This window comes from Acomys minous (genome assembly GCF_964271855.1).
Source record: "Acomys minous genome assembly, chromosome: 17".
Taxonomy (NCBI): domain Eukaryota; kingdom Metazoa; phylum Chordata; class Mammalia; order Rodentia; family Muridae; genus Acomys; species Acomys minous.
Window position 1 is genome coordinate 66492788 of NC_140500.1, and position 23773 is coordinate 66516560.

A 23773-nucleotide genomic window follows, 5' to 3' on the forward strand; every position below is an offset into this window, starting at 1 on the left:
CACATCCTAGAATTATGTTTTTGGAAAAAAAAAACCATAATGTTCTTCCTGTATCCATAATAAACATAGAAACCTATCACCAAATCTAGACTTGAACAAGTAAGAAGGTCTTTGATTGGTAGCCAGGATGGCTTTGTTTCCTGATTTGGTCCACAGTTTAGCAGAAAGAACATCAGAGAGAACTCCCACTTACAGGTCTCTCGGTAGATGTTCTCTAAATCCCCTTCCAACCTTAACTCATGAGTCATTTTTTTTAATGCCTCTGAATTGTAGAAGTATTGGGAACAGGCTTGTCACTCCCCAGCAGGTGGCCTGACCACAGCTCTGAGCTTTAGATAATAATAGTCTGGAAATGATTCATTGACCTGCTCTGTCCTGACCTCCCCTGGACTCTGTGTCCCAGAAAGTTTCAAAATTATTCAAAGGCTGACTTGCTGGGTTGGTAATGCTTCCTTAGAGTGTAGGGAACAACTAAGGGCTTGTATGTTCCCTTTCCTACTAAAGCAGCTCTCAGCACAGTTGTCTTAGAATAATGGCTGTGACTTTATTTAAACAGCTAAGGTTTAACTACTCATTGGATACATGTGATGGCTATTTTTGGTTGTCAACTTGACTACATCTGAAGTTAGCTAAAATCCAAGTGGCTGGGTATACCCATGAACAATCTTTCTCAATTAAATCATTAGAAGTGGGAAGACCCATTTTTAGTCTAGATCTTTTGTAATGGAAAGGTCCACCTCTAAACTAGGCCACACTTTCTGGTCTATATAAAGGGCATAGAAGAAAGAAGCTTTTACTCTTTTCCTTATTGTCTTCACTCTCACTGACATGCTCATTCCTTCTAGAGCATTAGAATCTACTTTTTAGGATTCCTGCATATACTGATACATCAAGCCTTGTGGACTGAAGAAGTATTGGGTTCTCTGTCTTTGTTTCAGTAGTCAGAGGTAGTTGAGCCAGACTACAGCTTCTAAGCCACTCTACTAAGTCCCATATAATAATATTATACTATATATTTAATTAAGTATATATAATATTTATTTATACTTAATTCTATCAGTTCTCTTCTCCTAGAGGTCCCTGGCTAACACAATACAAACCCATAAAGGAGAAATGTCTTCACTTGGAGGAAGTAACATCCTTGAAACCAAGCTTTGGAACAATGTGTGTTGCACAACCTAGGAGACTGGTCATGTCTGCCACTCTTTATCCATAGAGTCCACTGTCCTTTCTAGGCTAAAATCTAACCATAGAGTCCTTATACTAATGCTGAGAATCTGGTGCCTGACTTACCAATGTTTCCCCTAGTGGTGAGCATTTGAATGCTTAGTCCCCAGCTGGCCCTATTTAAGAGGTTCGGGAGGTATGACCTTTATGGATAAACTATGTGATTGGAACAGTTTTGACAGTTTAAAGACTTGGGGCATTCCTGGTTTACTCTCTCTAGTTTGTGCTTGTGAATCAGGATGAGAGTCGTTAGTTTTCTGCCATTGCTACTATGCCTTCTGCCTACTACCTTTCCTCTGCCATCACGGTAGGAGCTTCCTAAAGTATATACATATATGAAGGTGATATAAATGAAGTGGCCAAATAATGGAGAGACAGAGCCCCAGCTGGACGTCTCATCACCAAATGTATAACTGATTAAGTTCTTGGCCAAAGGAGTTCTATGAGAATCCCGACACAACCTGGCTGTTGCCAAGTCTACTGCTTGCCCTCCACAATCTAACACTAAGGACCTATTACTGAAGACAACACCTACACAACTCATTGAACATAGAGAACCATCACCCCTGTGGGTTAGTGTTCTTGGTACTGAGAGGTACTGCATGCTACCAAAGGAGAAAGGTAAACACTAACCCAGCAACAAACCCTTTGATCTACAAGGGTGTCCTGCCTGCAAGATATGCTAGGGCAAAGGCAGTACCAACCTATTGGAGTCATCAACAAACATCTGATTTGACTTAAGACCCACTTCTCCAGGTGGAACCAATACCTAACACTGCATGCATGACCAAGCATGGAGATCTTATAGGCTAGGGACCTAGCGGGAAAGTCAAATTGTACTGTTCAGCTGAAGGAATATTGCAATGAAATGACTCCTAACAACATTCTTGCTCATTCATCATCAGAGAAGCTTCCTCTTCCAGCCAATGAGAACAAATAGAGACCCATAGCCAGATAATACCCAGAGACAGCCTTAAAATGGAATGTCTTCATCAAATCACTCCCCTCATGGCTCAGGGAAACCTGAGAAAACAGAAGCAAAAAACGTATAAGATCCAGAGTGGATTGAGGACAGCAAGGAAACAAGGCTTTCTAAACAGAACAGTGCCAACTCACAAACGAACTCACTGAGACTATACAGCGGCATGTACAGGGCCTACACTGGACTGCACAAGATGGGGTTCCAGAGCTGAAAGAAGAAATGACAAACACCTCCACCCCTAGGCCAGAAGCAAATGGAAATTTGGTTTTCACCAATGTTGTATCACTGAGGAAACAAAGTACTTGTGCAAAGTTTCTTGTGCCTTTTGGTGGGGGCTCAGCTCTTGTTTTGTCTTATTTTGATGTGTTTTATTTTTATTTTATCTTATTTTATTTTATTATTAAAAACAGTACAAATTCTGGGTCAGAAATTTGGATGACAAATGTGTCAAAATGAGTACCTCATAGTGGCAACATTATTTTAAAATGGAGTGGTGAGAATCTCTTCTATCAGTGAGAACTATTTTTTTTAAACATTAAAACAAAACACAGGAAGCCATCATGACTATCAAAAAATGTGGAACTGGAGAGAAAAGAATTTAGGCATTGGTAAAGGTGGAAAGGAAAGCTAAAGTGTTAGCAAAGACTGAGTATACATAAGGTAGGTGTCAGTGAGTGGAGAGAGACAAGTTACCAATCAAAATGGATGTATAAATATGAGCTTTAAATTGAAAGCACAAGAGCCGACACTCTAGGTGAGTGACTAGAGAGCTGGGATAAAAGTGAAAGGAAGAAAATTCTAGTGATTTTGGTGGTAATGGCAGGCTTGTGTGAAAAGAAAGTTATAAGGTTGAAGATGGAAAGGGAAGACAGGCATTGGCATTTCCTATTGCTGGCGTTTAGCTTAAGTGGCAGTGTCTACATTCTCACAGTACCTATTTATTACACTTTACTTCTAGCATAGAGAGGGTGCGGGCTCTACAGTGCGTACCCATCCTGCCCTGAAGGTATAAAGTTGTGCACCCAGCGAGGCCAGCAGTTTCCACACTGCAAGGCTTGACTTCAGTTTTATCCACAGAATCACCGCTCAGGCAAAGGTTAGTACGGGAGGGGGACGGGGTGGACCACGTTTTTCTAAAGCCCAAGGCAGAAGTGGAGAGGTGAGCTCTTCACAGGGGGCAATAGTTTTAACTTTGAACTATGAGCTATTACCTGATTTCAGAATACAAGGAGGAGCATGTTGGCCCAAGTGAGGTCAGCTGAGAGAAAGCTCCTTGGATTTTGTGGGCTTAAACTTGACGTTTGGTTGAGCAGTAAGAGGAAAGAGGGGAACTATGAAAGAGAAAAGAATCACAGGATGGACTGCAGCACTGAGAGCTGCATCCTACCTCTGGCTGTTTGTGGAGACTGCGGGAAAGATGGCCTTCAAGTAATTAGCTGGCTTAGGCAGGGGAGCACTGCTGTGGGACTCGGAGTAAGGCTGTGTCTACGTGGTGATAGGGGATGTAAATTTCATGCCAGGAATACAGCCCCCCCATAAGAACAAGTCATCAGCCACATTATACTATCTTCTCCCCATTCATTTAGTAGATGATTATTTTCTTTCTCAGAACGTTGTAACTCTATAGACAGACCTTTATTCTCCAAGTCATCTTCCACACGTTTTAGATGTATTTTCTATCTTATGCATGTGTCCATCTGTTGATAGTCTGTTTAAAGCTAGACTCTTGCTTGCAAGGGCAAATGGCAGTGTTATCTCCTTGAAGCCCTTCACCTCCATCCACATCCCCTGCTGATTTTGTTCTTACATCATATCCAGCTACGGTCACTCTTTGGTACCTCTGGCTGTTAGCTCACATCATTCTGCTCCCATAGAAGACTCTGCTGTGTCTTCATTTTTTTTTTTTTACTGTTGCTACTGTCTCCCTTATTTTAAGGTTTATTTCCCTGTAAGATTTAGGAGTTACAAGTTTGCAACTTTTCCTAAAAGACATCTTCCCACTCAATTGTCTTGTAAAAAAAAAATAACCTCTCCCCATGCCATGCTCTCATTCCTGACAGAAAAGGCTTCTATGGCAAAACGTCTTGTATTTGAGTTCATTTGCTTCCTGGTGCCCTAGTTCACCAAATGAGCTTTTAGTGACTTAAAGGAAAATATCGTGTCTTTGTTCAATTTGATGTCCAGAGTTGTATAAAGTGATGAATTTTGTTAGGGAGTGGGTGAGAGCATAAAGCAGAAACATGCTATGTCCTTTCCTTAGCTTTTCTGCTTGACTCTGTGTTGGGGCAAGGCTAGCAACCTGGCTAATTTTAGGGTAACTTTGCTCTGTCCTTTCTCCTTACCCAGAACCCATATGAAAACTTTAAAGCCACTCTACTCAGGCAACCTTTTGCCAATAGACCTCACTCACATAGTATAATTATTAATCCTTATATCTGAAATCATACAACATGTGGTGCAGAGTTCATCTAATGGTTGTGGGTTAAAAGTTTTTTGTGCTTTGGAGGCTGGAAATAAGGAACACATACTTTCTCTTAGAGAGGGCTTGAGTTACCTTCCCAGCATTCCCAGTGGGTGACTGACACACATACGTAGCTCCAGCTCCAGGGGATGCCACATTTTCTTCTGCCCTATTTGGGCACGTGCACTCAAGTGTTCATGCCCAAATACAGACTCACACAGGCACATATAATTAAAATCATCAGAAAACTGTTGTTCCTATACAAGAGCCAGTGGAAGGAAACCTGCCAGAGGTGTTTTAAAGCTTTCCCCCTTGGTTTGAAGATCCCTTTCCTCACCCTGGAATACCTTTATTGACTGAAGGGTCTGAGTGAGTTCATTGTGTCCTGGGCTTACCCTGACCTGGTTGCTGAACTCCAGTAAGATAATACATCCCTGAAGACATTCTTTAAGGCCTGAATTGGCCAATGCCTCTTTGAATAAGAACGGATTCTTGCCAATCTCTCTATCTTCCTTGACCCCGAAGGAAGGAGGAAATCATTTGACACCACAGTCAAGGTCATTGATACTGAATTTGGCTGAACATAGCATCTCATGGCCCCAAATGGAGTCAATCAAACATGAGTTTTTAATCTCCTCTTTGTAGCCTTCTTTCCACCCTTATTATAAAATTGCCAGTATTACTTCCTCTGTTGTGCTAGCCTGCCCCCATGGAAAGTGTCCTGATGCAAGGTGCTTTGCTCTAGCTGGCATCAATTCCCTCCATCACGTAAGCTTTAAGCTTTCCCTAAGCCTTTATTGTTTTATCTTATTCATTTATTTGGTTATATGTGTGTGGGCTGTAGAGATTGAACCTATAACCTCACTAAATGATATTCATGGTGAAGATTTTATTTTGAGACAAGGTCTTGGTATGTTGCTTAGACTAGCCTTGAATTCCCCATATAACCTTGGTGAGTGTCAACCTTGAGGATTGTCTTACCCCCTCAGCCTCCCAAGTAGAGAGGAGATTACAGGGCTATGGCATCTCTGCTGGGTCTCTTAAGCATTTCAGGAAATAGTGGCTCTGGCATTATCTGGAAAAGTTTCCTTGTTAGTGCTTCAGTCTCTCTAAGGAAGATGAGTGTTGTGCCCAATGGACATGTGTCTTGAGCCTGGAGCAGGCTCCAGATTTACACTCTGACTCTCTTTCTAACTGTGTTATTTGGTCAGGCTGCTTATCTGTCCTTGGCATCTGCTTCATTATCTGTAAAATGGGGAGATATGTAACAGTAAAGAGTAAGTGTGAAGGAGAAACTACAGAAGGTTACTTGGAGTTAGGCTTCTAGAGTTCAACACTGACTTTTCTTGTTTTTACTCTATTTAAAAATTATTTTTTATTTTTGCTTGTGTGTGTCATATGTGTGCATGTGCATATAGGACATTTGTGTAGGTGCATGTGTGTACAGGTACATGTGCACTTGTGGTCACAAGCATGTAGTTATCCCAAAGTGCATATTATGTCTTCCTTCATCACTTTTCTCTTTATTTATTGAGGCAGCATCTTTCATTGAATAAGGAGTTTGCCAATGCAGCTAGTCCCAGAGAACCACCTATCTCTGCCTTGCCTCATTCTGGGATTATAGCCAGCTGCCCCCTCTATCCAGAGGCATTAAGATGGCTTATTGGCATCTGAGACCCCAAGCTTGTGCTGTGCCAAGCCCTTTGTATACTTAGCCATCCCCCCAGCCCCAAACCTGACTTTTTATTACTCTGCTGTGATGTTGGAAAATATGCTGATTTCTGTGCCTCTTAGATCTTTTAACTATAAAATGAGAATGGTAATATAAGCCTCCACTTTTTAGGGGTTTGTGCAAGTTTGAGAAAAAACACTTTTTTGAAGTGCTGGACTCCTAGCACTATTATAGCCCAACTCTGATGTAAGTGTAGGTGATGTGAGGATGGAATGGAGTAATAACTTTGAAAGTATATTAAGCACTGCACCAGTGTCTACAACTCCTTTGAAAGTCAATTTCTCTGCTTACCCAAGACAAAAGCTGTATTATTTTTTCCTGTATCTTCTCCTCTTGCCATTTCTTTATAATTTTTATTTAAAATTTTGGGGAAACAAATAATGGTCATAGTATATACACATATCTACATTTCAGTGTAAATAATATGAAAGCAATATGAGCAACTTGTTTTTTACCACTCTGAAATGCTCAGAAAAGCATGCTTTCCATGTTAAATCACAGGGCCTGAATCTTACCAAAGTATTCGTGAGTGATGATAGTAATTAGGTAGGCCTCTCTAAATTAAAAGTGTTGGTAAAACTCGCAAACTGCTTACTCTTATAGAATCAGGTGAGTTGATGACATGAAGAATATGCTTAAAGAAGAAAGTGAAGGACATAATTTTAGACAGGGGGAACTCTCGTGGATGGACAATTAACAGTGGGGTGTCACTTGGTGCCATTTGTCAAGGAAAGAAATCAGGATTGGTCTGTGGGAATAACTCAGAGCTGCACGAAAGAGGGCTGAGTTAAAATGCAGTTATCTGGGCCTCATCTTCAGAATGTCTCATTCAAAAGCCCAGGGAAGGGGTCTGGGAGTTTGCACTCCAGTAAGTTCTTAGGTAAAGCTTATTGAGTTAGGCCACTTTTGTCTGAAATTACAAGATCATATTCATGTCCGGGGAACCTTTCTGGAAATAGGCCCATTACAGATCTACAGAATTAAGACCTCCAGCCAGCATGCAAACTCACTCAGCAGACCTGCTGGTTTTTTTACAGTGGAAGATCTTATTAATTGGGTAGACATTAATAAACATCTATTTACCCAAGTTAGAAAAATTAAGGACAGACCAAAGTACAATTATAGCAAAATCCAACCTGGTGAACCAATGAATTTTATTGGGCTGGCTAATAAAACATGGATGGGTGATTGGTTATGTATAGGCTTGTGAATGACACCCAGATAGCTGCATCACCACAAACTTTCACCCTATCCTGGTTGAACACCTTGTGAAAATTGCATCATGATGCTCCGTTTGCAGTTAACCTCCTTATGTGTCCTGTCATCTCTCAAGGTTACTTTTAAAGCCAGTGTGTAGTAGGCAGAAAGAAATTTCTGGAGTTGCAGGCAAGAGTCCTGGTGACCCTACTTTCCCTCCTTCTACTGGGGAGTGTCAGTACCATCAATTCACTTGTTAAAGAAGCTACCATGTATCCACTCAGAAAGTTGCTATGGTTACCTGGCCACTGTGTTCTGTACTCTCTGATGGCAGTGGAGTGAACTTCCTCTCTTTGGAGCAAAAAGGCCATCCTGTGCCATAGGATGAACTTGGAAAGTAGTAGAAAACAGAAATCACTTCCAGGGCCTCTCCCCAGCTAATTCCTATGAGAGATGACGGTGGTTGATGAAGGGTAAAAAAAAAAAAAGCTGAAAAGAAAGTAAGATATCTTTTTATTTGGAAATGTTCTAATGGAGTTTAGAGCAAATTCAGATTAAATTTAGAATAAGACATTTCTCTACCAGTGCTTCATATTAGCATTCTCTGGGGGAGCTTCAAAATATCCAATAATATTGGACCTTAGAGTGGTTTTTCTAAAGCTGCTCAGGAGTTTTCAGTGCATATCTAATCATACAGAGCACCAAAATAGAAAGGCGTAGAATCTGATCTCAATTTTGCAGCAAATTAGCTGTCCAACCAAGGGAGTATTTCCTGGTGTCTTTTGGATAGATTCCTCTTTGTTAAATGGAGGTGTATGTATAGCTCCCAAGAAACGGAAGATGAGCTTGATTGGATCCGTGCTAAGGTTCTTGGCTTTGTCTGTATGACTCTGTCATCTGAGAGAAATAATAACATTATCTATGGATGTACACGACCCACACTAAAACCCCCAGTGTTAATACTTGGACATCTATTGTTTTTCATTCAGCTCCCTGGATTAGTAGAGTGTACATGAGCTGCTCCCTGACTTACTATAGGCAGTGTCAAATTGTTTGTTGAAAATAACAGACTAGGCTTCGAAATGTCAGACAGACATCCTCTGTCAAATGACTTTTCTCACCATGTAGTTAACTGCAGTAGTGACTCGCTTAATTATAAGAACAGCAACTAATCTTCCATGGAACACTCAGTGGTTGATATCTTACAAACATCCTCATCAAGAGACTTAGACTCATTATGCCCATTTTATTTAGGAAGGCATGACAGCATCGAGAGAATACTTTCCCAAGTGGCAGTGTTGTCTGCTTTTACATCTCAGGCTGGTTGCATTATGCTCAGACTTAAAATTGTGACACCAGTGACACCATTTGGGAATTATTGTGGAACAAGAACTGGGATTCCAGGTTTTTGACAACTTCAGTCCATGCCTTTGAGATTAGCTTGTGTCATTTTGTCTCTGTCTCTCTCTGTCTCTGTCTCTCTGTCTCAGTCTGTCTATCTGTCTGTCTGTCTGTCTGTCTGTCTGTCTGTCTGTCTCTCTCTCTCTCTCTCTCTGTGTGTGTGTGTGTGTGTGTGTTGACCAGGTGAGAGCACTGTATCTTCCTCAATTGTTTTTCACCTTGCATTTTAAGATAAGGTCTCTAACTGAACTTCAAATTCCTCATTGGCTAGACTGACTGACCTGAAAGCCCCAGGGATTTTCCTGTCTCTGCCTCCACAGCACTGGGATTTCAGGCAAATGCTGCCACATCCTGCTTTTACATGGTTTCTGGGGAGCCACATTTGAGTCCTCATTTTTGCATGGCAACAACTTTACCAACAGAGCCATCTCTTTGACTCAGTGCGTTGAGTTGCCAGGTTCTACCTGAATCTCACACATAAAAGCTAATTCAGGCTCCATTCTTGTAAACTATTACAAATCTTATGGTCCCTACACATATAAAGTGTAATGCTATTTTCTTCTAAGTGGATCCATGGGATGTTTGGCCATATTCTAGAGATAGCACCTCTAAATGAAATTTTGCATGAATTCTCTGTGAATGCCTTTAAAAGTCTTCTTTGGGCTCTTTTCCAACTTCATAGCTCTTTAGTAACTGAAAGAGCTTATGTTTGTGCACAACTTTTATCTGGTAAAATCATGGATGGTGATATCAAGCTTTGGCAAATATCAATAAGGCCACGAGCATGCAGAGATGAGAGATACTTGAACATTTCCAGTGATGAGACTGAGGAAGGGGTGAGCACAGATAGTGTTGATCAGATATAGCAGCCATCAGAAGGACTGGCATGCTCAGGGTTACCCTGATGGGGACTTCAGTATCCATCATGTTTTAGGATATCATTGTAATTCTAGTGCAAGAAAATTTGTCGCTGTTAAGCGTTAACAATTTTTTGGCCTTACACATCAGGTAGCATATAATTTCTCAGTATGTGTTTTAGCCACTCATTAAAAGGGGTAGGGCATTCCTAGCTTGAAGAATATATGTCTATTTTCACAACTCATGACCAAATTTTCCTATTTAAACATAAAATAATGCTTATGAGAAAATCATCTGTAAGTGTATATTTTATTATAGTAAAAGGATAAGAATGAAACAATTTAAAATTTTATGTAGGCTTCTAGGAGTGTCAAAATGATCTTCAGAATTATCACTTAACTCTGATGATCCTCAAACACTTTTATGGCCCCGCCCCATGCATGCTCACAAACTATGCTCTATAAACTTCCACCCCATTAAAGAACCTATTTGAGGTAAAAGCTCATGGTTAATTAAATAAGCAGCTTACATGGAAAGCACAAAGCTAAACAGAAGCAAGATGCACAGAATTCCCCCATTACTCACACCTTTCTGGGAATATTAGTCAGAATGCCATCTTTAGCTTTATATCACTGAGCAAACTGAAAGGCCAAACCAAATGGCTATTCAGTTAGATGACAGATTCAGCTAGAAGAAGAAAGAAAGAAGGGAAATAAATAAATAAAGACCTCCTGAGGATGAAAGCAAAGCAATTTTATTGTAGGAAGTTGCTAAGCTGAGGCACATTTGAAGGGCATCATGGGCTGGAACTGATCCTATGGGCATTAGTGACAAGAATAACCTTGGCTGTGAGTTTGCACATACTTTCCAAAGTACAGCTGCTCATTCCATCTAGACCTGGTGATGGTCTCCCAAGAGTCAAAGACTGAAGCCAGCATGCATCTGTGACCATGCCTGGCCATGGCTCTGGACTCTGATGGCTGCATCTGCTGTCCAGTGAGGCAGAGGTAACCCTTCGAAGGTCAGCTTGGAGGGAAAAAGGATTTCACTGCTTCACTCCTTTCCAAGAGGGTTCCCAAGTTGCTGTGAACTAACTCTGTTGTCTTCTGTCTGGGCACTGCTCTGTGACCCTGTCTCTGGTCACTATGGCAATGTTTTGAATTTCAACACCGAGCAAAACACTGGTATATTTATAGGTATTAGTTCGGGACATGTGATTCAAATAAATAAAAAATGCTGGGCATTCAATAAGGTTTTTGTCTTCTGAGACACTTGTGAAAGTGTTAAGTTTAACAGTGGAACCAGGAGGGCCTCACCTCACAATAGTACAGTGGCAGGAAGGGTTGGTGGCCAACAGCAGATGTGATAAATAGTTGAGTGTGTCTGCTGTGTGAATTATGTTATCCAGGTAAAAGAATTCAGGTGACTGAAAGCAGAGAACTTGAAATAGAAAACAGGAAGCGGGAAGCAGCCGCGGTGGTGGTAGCAGTGCTGGCTGGCGGAGCAGTCATGGAGGGTCAGCTCTGGCTGCCACTGGAGGCCAACTTCAAGATCACCAACCAGTTTCTCAAACAATTAGGCCTGCACCCTAACTGGCAGTTTGTTGACATGTACGGCACGGAGCCTGAGCTTCTGAGCATGGTGCCGAGACCCCTGTGTGCAGTGCTACTCCTCTTCTCCATCACGGAGAAGTATGAAGTGTTCAGAACAGAAGAGGAAGAAAAAATAAAATCTCAAGGACAAGATGTTACCTCGTCAGTATATTTTATGAAGCAAACCATCAGCAACGCCTGTGGAACGATTGGCCCAATCCATGCCACTGCGAACAACAAAGACAAGATGCTCTTTGAATCTGGACCAACACTGAAAAAGTTCCTGGAGGAGTCTGTGTCAATGAGCCCTGAATAAAGAGCCAAATACCTGGAGAATGATGATGCTATTCATGTTACTCATGAAACCAGTGCACATGAAGGCCAGACTGAGTCTCCAAGTATAGATGAAAAAGTAGATCTTCATTTTATTGCATTAGTTCATGCAGATGGGCACCCCTATGAATTAGATGGATGCGAACCGTTTCCAATTAACCATGGGAAAACTAGTGATGGCACATTGTTAGAGGATGATGTAGAAATCTGCACGAAGTTCATGGAACGTGACCCCGATGAGTTAAGATTTAATGCAACTGCTCTCTCGGCAGCATAGCATCTTGACAGAAACATCACTACTGTATTATTTGCAACAAAAGTTAAATTTCTGATGCCATAACTAACTCAAAACTTTTTTTTTGTAATGTGATGTTTAGGTTTGTTTTCTTATTTTTTTTTATTAATTTATTCTTGTTACATCTCAATGGTTATCCCATCCCTTGTATCCTCCTGTTCTTCCCTCCCTCCCATTTCCCCTTATTCCCCTCCCCTATGACTGTTTCTGGGGGGGGGATTAACTCCCCCTGTATATGCTCATAAGGTATCAAGTCTCTTCTTGGTAACTTGCTGTCCTTCCTCTGAGTGCCACCAGGTCTCCCCTTCCAGGGGACATGGTCAAAGGTGAGGCACCAGAGTATGTGAAAAAGTCATATCCCACTCTCCACTCAGCTGTGGAGAATGTTCTGACCATTGGCTAGATCTAACTCAAAACCTTTAATATTTTGATTAACTTGACTGATTAAACTTTATGTGAATAAACTTTGACTTAAAAAAAAGAAACAGGAAGCAAGTGTAGGAAGGCAGGTGTTGACAAAATCACTAGGAAGAATGTCAGCACCTGGGAAATGACTTCTGGGGACATCCTAGGGATAGCTCTGCCATTCTGTCACGGCTTCCCTTTACCCATGTAATGCCCCTGAAATGGAGACTAAATAAAGAGTTCTCTGATGTCACCCCTGGATAATGGAGGGACACAGGCATTCCACTGGTCTGGAAATGTGTGGACTTGCTCCTAGGGAAGTGATACGGAAAGGAGGAGCTATACTTTGCACCCAGATTCCAACTGGGCCACCAAAAGGAGATCTGAAACACCATGAGTGAACTTGAAGAAGGCAGGAGAGCAGACCTGAAATAAAGGAAGAGAGAGTACAGTGGCAGGTAGAGCTGTTTGGGAGCATGAGCTATGGGAATGCAATTCTAATGGGAGTACGGAGAATTTGCTAGCAGCAGGGGCATAGAGGGAGCTTCTAAAGTGCTTGAGCCTTCATGCTGGTCAGCTCATTAGGGCCTTTCACTGAGTGGTAAAGTGCACGACTCATATCATCTCCACAAAACATATGTAAACGACTGAAGTGAACTCTGAAGGTGAATCTCAAGTGTATAGTTCACAATGCTTCTCACTCTGAAATTACCCATTACAGTGATGAATGCATGGATTTTTGTCCTGGGGCCCCTGGCACTACTTCCTTCTCTTGGATATAAACTGAATCATGTAGTTGGATTACTTATGCACTTGGCTCAAGCCCAGGCTGGAGAGCAAGTCTTGGGAGTGTGTTGGAACAGGTAGCCTATCAAAAGAGATAAAAAACTACAGAGGATGCCATGTCATTAATATCAGGAGGCCTCTGTTGTGATCTTTCAGTTTCATGAATGGTTAACTGGTATGGCTACAGTTGGAGAAAATACCCACCTGGTTACAAACCCAGGTGTTCTCTTTGACTGCTCACTGGCAAACTTCTTGTGCAACTGTTTGGAGCTGACATAGCATCCTAAAAGTTGTTCTACAAGTCTTGTACCATATTTGACCCTCCTGTTCCTCTTTTTATTTTTTACTGGTCTCACAAAATTTAACATTGATAAGTTGACTTTGGACTATACATATTATTATTTGTTAAAAACATTCACCTATTTCTGATCCACTTAGCTACTTACTCATTTATTATTTGTTTAGGTCATGTGTGGGGTGTGCTGCATATGCATATAGATGCATGTGTGTGTGTGTGTGTGTGTGTGTACATGTGCTGGTACATATTCACATCTGTAGATGTGCACAGAGGCTTAATTTTGATGTTGTGTTTTCTTTAAGCACTTCACATTGTATATAGAAGCAGGCTTCTACACTGAACCTGGAGCTCACCATTTCTGATAATCTACATAGCCAGTTTGTTCTAGGATGCTCTGTCTCTGTCTTTCTACTTGCTAAGTTTACAGGTGGGTCACTTTGACCACCTGACATTTACATGAGTTACAGGGATTAAACTCCAGTCCTCATACTTGGACATCAAGTATTTACCCACTGAGCCATCTCTCCAGCCCCGATCTACTTAGCTTAAAAGAAATGTAATTATGACACAAGTACTATAAACATTGTTTAATTACTATCTTGAAGATGCTTTGGAGTATTTGACAAACTTGTATAAATGAATCCTTAATTCTGACCTAGATACAGTCTTAACCACAGAGTGACAATCCTTTTCTGGATAGGAGTAGATACCCCCACTTCTTGGTTTGTGTGTTATGCGATATCTGTCACTACAAATCAACTCTGTTGCTGTAGTACAACAGCAGTCATAGACAATACATACATTGACAAAGATGTGTTCCAGTAAAACTTTACTTACAAGACATGAGGATGAAATTAGAGGAGGGACATTGTTCTTATGTATTTTTCCAAAGGCTGGCAGGAAAGCCTAGAGTTCCTAAGGACCATCGTAAACTGAGCAAGTGTTGTACTGTTGAGGAGGGAAAATATGAACTCCGTGAATATTTACTTTGTTCTCTTAGCAATGAATTCTAACTGATTGATCATCAGTGGTACAGAGGAAGACTTGGGAAAACTTATGGGCTCACAAGACAGGCATTCAAGAAAATTCAGGATAGCAGGGCTGCCATGGAGTGATATTCATGTTCATTCTTGGTTGTTTCAGGTTTTGTATGAGACCATAGTGGTCTCAGGGATTAATACGCTTTTATTTATGTTCATGTATATGGGCATAGTGGTTCCTGTGGAGGGCTGAAGAGGGCAGCAAGTTAAGTCCGGTGGAGCTGTAGTAACCATCTTGAAGTTTATTTGAAGATGTATATCTCTGTGTATCTGTATACTTGTATATGTATGCATGTTCCACTCATGTACACATATTATACATAGTGCATAAAGCAATGTGTTAAGTAGTGAGGGTTTTATAGACAGTAAAATTGATCCCTACGGGTGATTGTGAATAAAAAGTTTTTAGAGACTTATGGAGTGTTAATTTACTTTGGCATATTGCTAGGAATTTAATTGGTAGAAGTGCTTTTTATAAAGGATTTAGGTCTTCATAAATCCCTAAAGAGAATCTGGAACAAAATGAGATCTCTGGGCTGTCTTTCATTACATTGGAATTTGGTCTGGAAGAACAGATCCTTTAATGGTTTCGATGGTTGGAGTCTTGGCTGTGGTCTTAACTCTAGAGTTCTACTTATCACCAGGCTACCTGAACAGAGTGTTCTCACTTACACATCAGGCTCTTCATTCTACAAATGTTCCTGGACACCCCAAAACATCGAGCACTGGATGGCTTAATATAACTCATATCCATCACTAGATACAAGTTCCCAAACTACAATGTTCAACCTGCATACATAAAAATCAACATCCTTTATGCACTAGAAATACATGAAGATTGTATTTATTTTTATGGGACTGTGGGAAGAAAAATAATAGCAGGGTGTAATGGTACTTCACTTCCTTGATGTGAAGATAGAGAAAATGAAATCTCAGGAGGTCTTTGGTAATTAAAAGGGGATTACATCTATTGCATGATTTTAGATAATAGAAGAGAAGCTTCTGCTATCCTTTTCACATAACAGCACATTATTGATGAAGCAGCTTCAAGAACACATTAGGAGATGTTTTATTGCATTATTTTAAGCCACTGAGGTTTTTATATATGAAGGGTATAGATTTATTCTGAGTGATTCAGCGAGGAAGCAGGCACATCAATTTGTTCATGAATGTGAGCTGGTGATTACCTCCATTAAAGTCACCAGGGCAGACTGATCACTTTAATTTAGGCAGAGGCATGCACACAGCATTCGCTAGTGGTGCATGTATCCCTAAGAACACAAGCAGAGGAGCTATTTTGCACCCCAGAGGAGCCTTAGACATGCAGATTTGTGTTGTCATAGATGTCTAACTACAGATGAGGGTGCAAGGACTGATGATGGGATTGCAAAGATTTTTCTCTGCAGTTCTGTATAACAGGATGGTATATCTGGTTGATCTGGTTCTTAGCTGACAAATGCTGACTGATGTTAAACTGCAAAAAAAAAAAATGTTATGGGGAATACATCATTGCCCTAATTCCAGATCATGGAACTTGAGGGTGCTCTTGAGTGTGATGAAGTTGTAGAAAGCTGAATTATTCAATCAGTTCCATAACACAATAGAGACTTGTGGGCCTATGTATTTACTAGTTTACTTACTTTTGATGTACTTGAGCTATCAGTAATCCAGTGGCTCTCAGCCTTCACAATACTGCCTCCCTTTAATACAGCTCCTAAGGTTGTGGTGACCCCAATCATAAAATTATTTTCATTGCTACTTCATAACTAAATTTGCTACAGTTAAAAATCACAATGATGGTCTTAGGAGACCACTGTGAAAGGGTCATTGCACCTCAAAGGGGTTGGGACCCAAAGATTAAGAATTGTGGGCATAATCCGAGCTATGTACTAGGTGTGTTGGAGGTTTCTGTCCTGCAGGGGTTGACAGTATACCTGGGGTAACGGGTAGCATCTTCTTAAGCAATCCTGATGTCTGCTTGTGGTCTATGGAATAGATATTCAGACAGGCACCAGGATGTCATGGTGAGAGAACTGTCTAGAAGACAGGGCAGGGATGAGGTTGTATGAAGGTTCAACTCTGCTCATTGATAAGAACCTTCTACCAGCATGTGGTCCTATGCCAACAAGTCCCAGAGGAAGCTTCCTCACCCAGAAATTCCACCTCTGATAAGAGTCAAAATGAAGCCAGAAGATACTGTTTTTGTGTGAGTAATAGTAAACACTGGTGAAACCAACTAGCTGCGTAACAAGAGGGAACTGATTTGCTGAAGAGTAAAACAACATTAGTGAAAAATTAAGTATTGAAAATGTATAAATTTTCCTAGAAAATTGAGAATATTTGGAATATGAATGATATAAATAGTATCAAAAGACACTGAGATATTATCTGTTACATGCTATGCATAGTGATAACATATAAGGTAGAGGGTTTTTTTTTTGGCCAGGTGCAGTGGTACACACCTGTAATCTCAGCATTCAGTGAGGCAGAGGCAGGTGCATCTCTGTGAATTTGAGGCCAGTTTCGTCTACAAAGCCAAGGACAGCCACGCTACACACAGAAACCCTGTCTCTAAAAACAAACAAGGAAAAATAGAATTTCCTAACTCTTTATTTTTATTTATGGATATGTGATGGTGATGTGGTGCCTGCAGAGACCTGAAGAAAGTATCAGGTCCTCTGGAACTGCAGTGACCAGAAAGGATGATCCTTCCAACATGGGTGCTGGGAACTGAACTGGGACCCTGTGAAAGAGCAGCAAGAGTTCCTGACCTCTAAGGCATTTGCTCATCTCAGAATCTGTCACTATTTATTTTTGCCTCCTCTTCATCTCCTCAGTAATATTCATCAAATTTTGAACTTTTAAAGCAGATCACCACTTCGGTTTAGGGGCTTGGCACCAATCCCTGCAGATACCATGGAATGACTAACTTAAGTTATGTCTTATCATCAAAATGGAGGTTCCTCTTTGCATGAATAATGTGTCATCTACATGTGCATGAGCATAGGGAGCATCCACTGGAACACGGTCAACACAAGAAGCTATGCTAAAGACAACCAACTTTCCATTTCCTTGCAGCCTGCATCTGTGAATAGCTGCCCAACTAGGGGTGGGGATTTATAAGGACTTTGGTGTCTAGGCATAAGTTGCAGTCCATACTAACACCTTCATATAGAAGGTTATGTCAGTGCATGAAAGTGGATAAAGCTCCAGGTGGAGTCCAAAGTGCTCCTTGTTACAGAGAACAATCGTGTGCATGGAATTCTGCCACCTTCCCCTCTCTCTGTCTTGATATGGGCATGGACTAACTAGTGGTAGCTAATCATACCTTTTTATTAGTAAATGGGTTCATTTCTATCATCAAGTTTGCAATGATGATGAAATATTAACACAAGGAGCAAGTGCATTATGGACCTGTGAATTGATACTTTGTTTCATTTCAAAAGTATGTAACACTTAAAACATGATTATGATACCCAAAGGTATAAAAATTTAAGAAATGGTATAGCATTTGGGGTTGAGTGCATGGAGTATGTTCCATGTTTGGAATTAAACAGAAGCCACAAATATTTTAACATGTAATTTGATTTCTAGGGCCAGAAAAAGGAAAAAAGTGTTCTCATGACTCAGTTGTACCTCATATCTCTTTGGAGTTAAGTGCCTAAAATTAATTTTATAATTAAGTTTAGTTTTTTTTTAAATTAAGGGGCGCAGTAGTCTTACAGGTATATTGGCTTTCAATTTGTTTTGGTTTTGTAAGTGTTCAACGAAGACTCGAGTTTAGTTCAAATTTTATTTCTAATTTTTATTTATGTTCATGTGTATATACCTGTGTGTAGGTAGTCATAGGTTGAAGGTAGGTGTCTGCACACATTAGAATCATCAGAGGGATTCTCTTGAAGCCACAGTTATAGCGGTTGTGAGCCACCCAGTGTGGATGCTATGAACTAACTTGGGTCTTCTGCAAGATCAGTATGTGTTCCCACATGCTGAACCATCTCTCTAGCCCCCAAATTGGCATTCTTGCATTTAAATGTTCAGAATATATTTATATGGGGGACTGGCATGGATCTGATCAGCTCTCCATTCCATGAGTTTCTTGGGAATGTTGAGAAGCTGGTTTTATTCAGTAAAAAGTTAGGGAGAACATGCCAATCATAATACAAACTGAGTTCAAGAAGCAACTTACTGTACTGGAAAATTTGGCACAAGTTTCACTTAATGTTTTCTGCCTCAGCTTTTTAATTGTATTGTTTGTTTCCTCTGCTTACTGAGTGCTTTCCAAGTAAAGAAAAGAGTACAGTAATCACTGAACAGAAGGCAAGCTTGACTCACTGGGCAGTCAGTAAAAAAGATGAAAGGATGGCTACCTGAACTCTTCACAATACATTGGATGAGTCCGAGCTAATAACAATGAGTACTTCTTGGCTGAATTTCCAAAGATCTTCCTGATGTGGAGTGTGTATGTGTGTGTGTGTGTGTGTGTCTGTGTGTGTGTGTGTGTGTGTGTGTGTCTGTCTGTCTGTCTGCCTGTCTCTCTCTCTCTCTCTCTCTCTCTCTCTCTCTCTCTCTCTCTCTGTGTGTATGTGTGTGTGTGTGTGTGTGTGTGTGTGTATGTGTGTGTGTAGGTCAGACATCAGACATCAAAGTAGGGTATTTCCAGTTCTTCATCTCATTGAACCTGGACCTCACTGACTGAATTGGACTGGCTGGTCAACAAACTCCAGTTACCCTTCTGCAGCCACCACTACAGGGCTGTGATTGCAGGCAGAAACCACCACCCCTTTTTTTTTACATAGGCATCCACTTTACAGAGTTCCCAATACCTCAGATTCTCTAAAGATCAATGGTATAGTGATGGCTGCCAAGCTTCTTTTGTGCAAAGACAGCTTGCTCTAAGGACAGAACCCACACATAAAATACTGGCTCAGTCTTTTTCAGCTTTTACCTAGCCAATTTAATTCTCTTTCTGAAGTTCAGGAGGAGGGCTCCTCTTCACTGCAGATATAATGCAATTGGTTCACCCAACAGATCTGCCCGCCATGCTTATGGCCCATCCAACATAAATTTTAATAGCCCTCAATTTAATATCCTATGATAAACTTTAATGTTTTCTAGGCCTCCAGGAAGGTGGATAACTTGCTGTTTCCGTTAAACTGTAAATAATTCAGGAATGGAGAAAGGAAAGGCCAGACCAAGCTGCGCGTGGACATCTCATAATGTCACCTGCTTGGTTGACTCAAGCAGGATTCACAATTGTCTCAAATTTAATCAGACTGCATAATGACTTCAGGGCTGCAGTCTGTACCCTAGTCACTGTCTAGTGTCTGTGTTTTGATTATCTTTTCCCAATGTTTAATGACATTAATTTTCTTTTTTTCCCTTCACTTTTAGTCCCATTGTGCAAAAATGACCACAGAGATGAGTCTTCCTTTTAAAAAAATAGGATATTTTATTCAACTGAGGAGATTTCTATTTTGTTCAAGTTGCAGGTAAAGAATAGATGATGAGGACCAGGTATGAGGCATTTGCTGCATGCAGAGTCCTTAGGCTGGTGTGGAAATTTTAGTTAGTGCAAGCTACTTTACTCATTAGAGCAGTGTTTCTCAACCTTCCTACATGCTGTGACCCTTTAATACAATCCTCATGTTGTGACAATACTCAGCCATACATTATTTTCATTGCTACTTCATAACTGTAGTTTTGCTCCTGTTATGAATCGTAATGTAAATATCTGCATTTTCTTTTTTTCCAAGATATATATTATTTTATTAATTTGTTCTTGTTACATCTCAATGGTTATCCCATCCCTTGTCTCCTCCCATTCTTCCCTCCCTTCCATTTTCTCCTTATTCCCCTCCCCTATGACAGTTCCTGAGGGGGATTTACTCCCCCTGTATATGCTCATAGGGTATCAAGTCTCTTCTTGGTAACCTGCTGTCCTTCCTCTGAGTGCCACCAGGTCTCCCCCTCCAGGGAAAATGGTCAAATATGAGGCACCAGAGTACGTGAGAAAGTCATATCCAACTCTCCACTCTACTGTGGAGAATGTTCTGACCATTGGCTAGATCTGGGTAGGGGTTTAAAGTTTACAGCCTGTATTGTCCTTGGCTGGTGCCTTAGTTTGAGCGGGACCCCTGGGCCCAAATCTGCCTATCATAATGTTCTACTTGTAGGTTTCTAGGACCCTCTGGATCCTTCTACTTTGGCATTCTCCCATGCTTGTCTCATCTAGAGTCCCAATAGGATGTCCTCCCCACTGTCCCAGTTTCCTGATACTTGAAGGCTTTCATGGGACATGTTCCTTGGGCTAGTATGCAGATATAAGTGAGTATATATCTTACACCCATCAGTATGGCTAAGATAAAAAATTCAAGCGAAACCACATGCTGGCGAGGATGTGGAGAGAGAGGAACACTCTTTCATTGCTGGTGGGAATGCAAACTAGTACAGCCACTTTGGAAATCTATCTGGTGCTATCTCAGAAAAATAGGAATAGGGCTTCCTCAAGACCCAGCTATTCCACTCCTTGGAATATACCCAGAAGATGCTCCAGCACACAACAAGAAAATTTGTTCAACCATGTTCATAGCAGCCTTATTCATAATAGCCAGAACATGGAAACAACCTAAGTGTCCATCAATAGAAGAATGGATAAAGAAACTGTAGTACATATACACTATGGAATACTATTCAGCTATTAAAAACAAGGAATTCCCGAAATTTGTGGATAAATGGATTGAGCTAGAAATGATCATAATGAGTGAGTTAACCCAGAAGCAGAAAAATTCAAATATCTGCATTTTCTGATGGTCTTAGGAGATCCCTGTGAAAGGGTCTGGGGTTACAACCCTCAGGTTTAGAGCTATTGCACTGGGGGCTACTTGGAAGACTAAGCCATGTGCTAACAGAGCTATAAAAATCCAAATATATGAAAGTCTGCTCAGAGCCATGATAATGGCAGTAGCTGTGGGAAAAGCAGAGGAATTCAAGCCACAGTGAATCAAGGAAGGCAGGGATTTGGATAACATCCATGACCAGTTTCAAACACAGACCCTGCCTTTTGAGATACTGCAGTCCTTAGCATGCTATTCACAATCCTCACAGCATGTTTCCTAATACAATAGAAGGTAAATGGAATTCTGATTTTAAGTGGAATTAAACGTAGGAGGACTTTGCAGAGTAGGGTTGCCAGACGTTAGGATTTTTGCATCTGTATAAATTAAAGAGAATAAATGGTTGGAAGACACTGGAGGTTGCCAGGTGTTCGTTCCTGCCCAGTGTTTCCTGCTCTGCCCCTCCAGCTGGGTTGTGTTGGGTGGTGAGTTTCTACTTTAGCCTGAAGTCACAATGGAGTTTATTTAAACAAAGGGCAAGAAACCAAAAAGAGATTTAGGAAGAAAAACCTGTCACCATCTGAGTTTTGGTGGTTGGCATCTCTTTCTTTTGCAAGAGTCCAGCTGTTTTCTGCCCCATTCTCCTCCAGGCCTGTCTTCTAATAGAGGGCCAACAGCCAGCACTGGTCTGGACAGGACTCTCTTCTGTACTTGGCCAGCACACTCACTTGGTCATAAGCTCCAACTCCAACCATATTCAGACCTTTCTGTTTTACTAAGCTTTTGTTTAACACATTGAAATGTAAAAAAAAGTCTTCCAGAGCTGGTGATGTGGGTGGGTGTGGGTGTTAAATCTTTTTTATTATAATTTTTTTCTGCATCTCAAAGTAGTGAATAGCAAATATATAATAGGTCATCATGTGTCACATAGCTTCAATAGTTATGAACAGCTGGCCAGCCTTATTTGTTTTCTACCCCCACCTATTTAGCCAATATTTTGATTATCTCTTTTAAACTAAAAGAAACTATGTATGTGTATAGGTGAGGTATTTGCACCTAAGAGTAGGTGCTTTTGGAGGCCAGAAAATGGTGTCAGATCCCCCTGGAGCTGTTGTTGCAAGAGGTTGTGAATTTCTTGATATGGGTTCTAGGAACTGAACTCAAGTCTTCTGGAAGAGCATTAAGCACTCATAATTGCTCATCCATCTTTCCTATCTCTTTTTTAAGTGAATCAACACAGCACATCATGCTTCTTAAATATGAATAACTCTATAGTAGCAACACATATTTAGCCAGCATTTAAGTGTCTTTTGCTTCATAAACACATGTTAATTTATTCATTTGTTGATTTATATATTTGCATATGCTTGCAGATTCTCTTATTCACGATATTCAGGTGTTATGACCTTTCTTCCACCCGTCAGGTGTATATTTTCAGTCAGATTTTAGTTAATTATACAAACTGATCGATTTTAGGGTATTTATTTGGTAGAGGAAAATGTTTTATAAAAAGTGCTATGGGTTTCTTAATTACTTTTTATGTTGCTTCTAAAATACCCTGGCAAATGCAACTTATGAGAGAATGGATGCATTTAGCTTACAGTTCCAGGACATTGTCTATTTCGATAGGGAAGTTAAAGTGGCATTCACTTAAGGCAGCTGGTCACATTGCAGCCATAGTCTGAGAACAAAGGACCCTGAACGCTTGTGCTCAGCTCATTTTCTTTAATCCAGTGGAAGATGCAACCCAAAGGAATCATGCTGCCCATGCTTAGAGTGAGCTTTCCTACTTCATTTCAACTACTCTGGATAACTCCCCACCTGCGTGCGCAGAGGCTAACCCAATCTCAGTAAGCCATCACAGATGGGCCTGGAGGCCTGTTTCCTAGGTGATACAGGATTCTGTCAAGTTGACAATCAACACTAGCTCTCTCCATGCCCTTTTATGAGACACACCATCTGGTTCTTGTTTCCATCTCCCTTTTCCTAGTAGCCATTCAGGAATCAGAGCTATTATTTCATTGACAGTGCTGTTATTATATTTTTAAAGAGATAGGAGAAAATATTAACCCAGGCTTGGCTTTTGGAGTACTTTTATTTTCATGATGGTGTCATGCAGCACTCTTTAACTGTTCATTGTTTTTTGTTTTTTTTTAAACAACATGATATTAACTCTGTCTCACTTACCAAAGAAGGATGGAACAGAACAGTCAGCTATCACATAAAGCTGGTATCTCAGGGTGTAAAAGGTTGTGCAGTGTCAAGGTGAAAGATTCAATTGAAGATTAAAAGAGCAAACAAATAAATAAATGTTTCTGAAAAAAAATCAC

At 40.7% G+C, this 23773-nt stretch overlaps 1 protein-coding gene and 1 pseudogene across 3 annotated transcripts in view; both read left to right on the forward strand.

Moving 5' to 3' along the window:
- Positions 1–23773, forward strand: part of CTNNA2 (catenin alpha 2) — a 1110979-nt gene that overhangs the window by 975907 nt on the left and 111299 nt on the right. The window lies entirely within an intron of this gene.
- On the forward strand, positions 11358–12092 carry LOC311588513 (ubiquitin carboxyl-terminal hydrolase isozyme L3-like; annotated as a pseudogene). The gene has a single exon. The product of its transcript is annotated as a ubiquitin carboxyl-terminal hydrolase isozyme L3-like (transcript).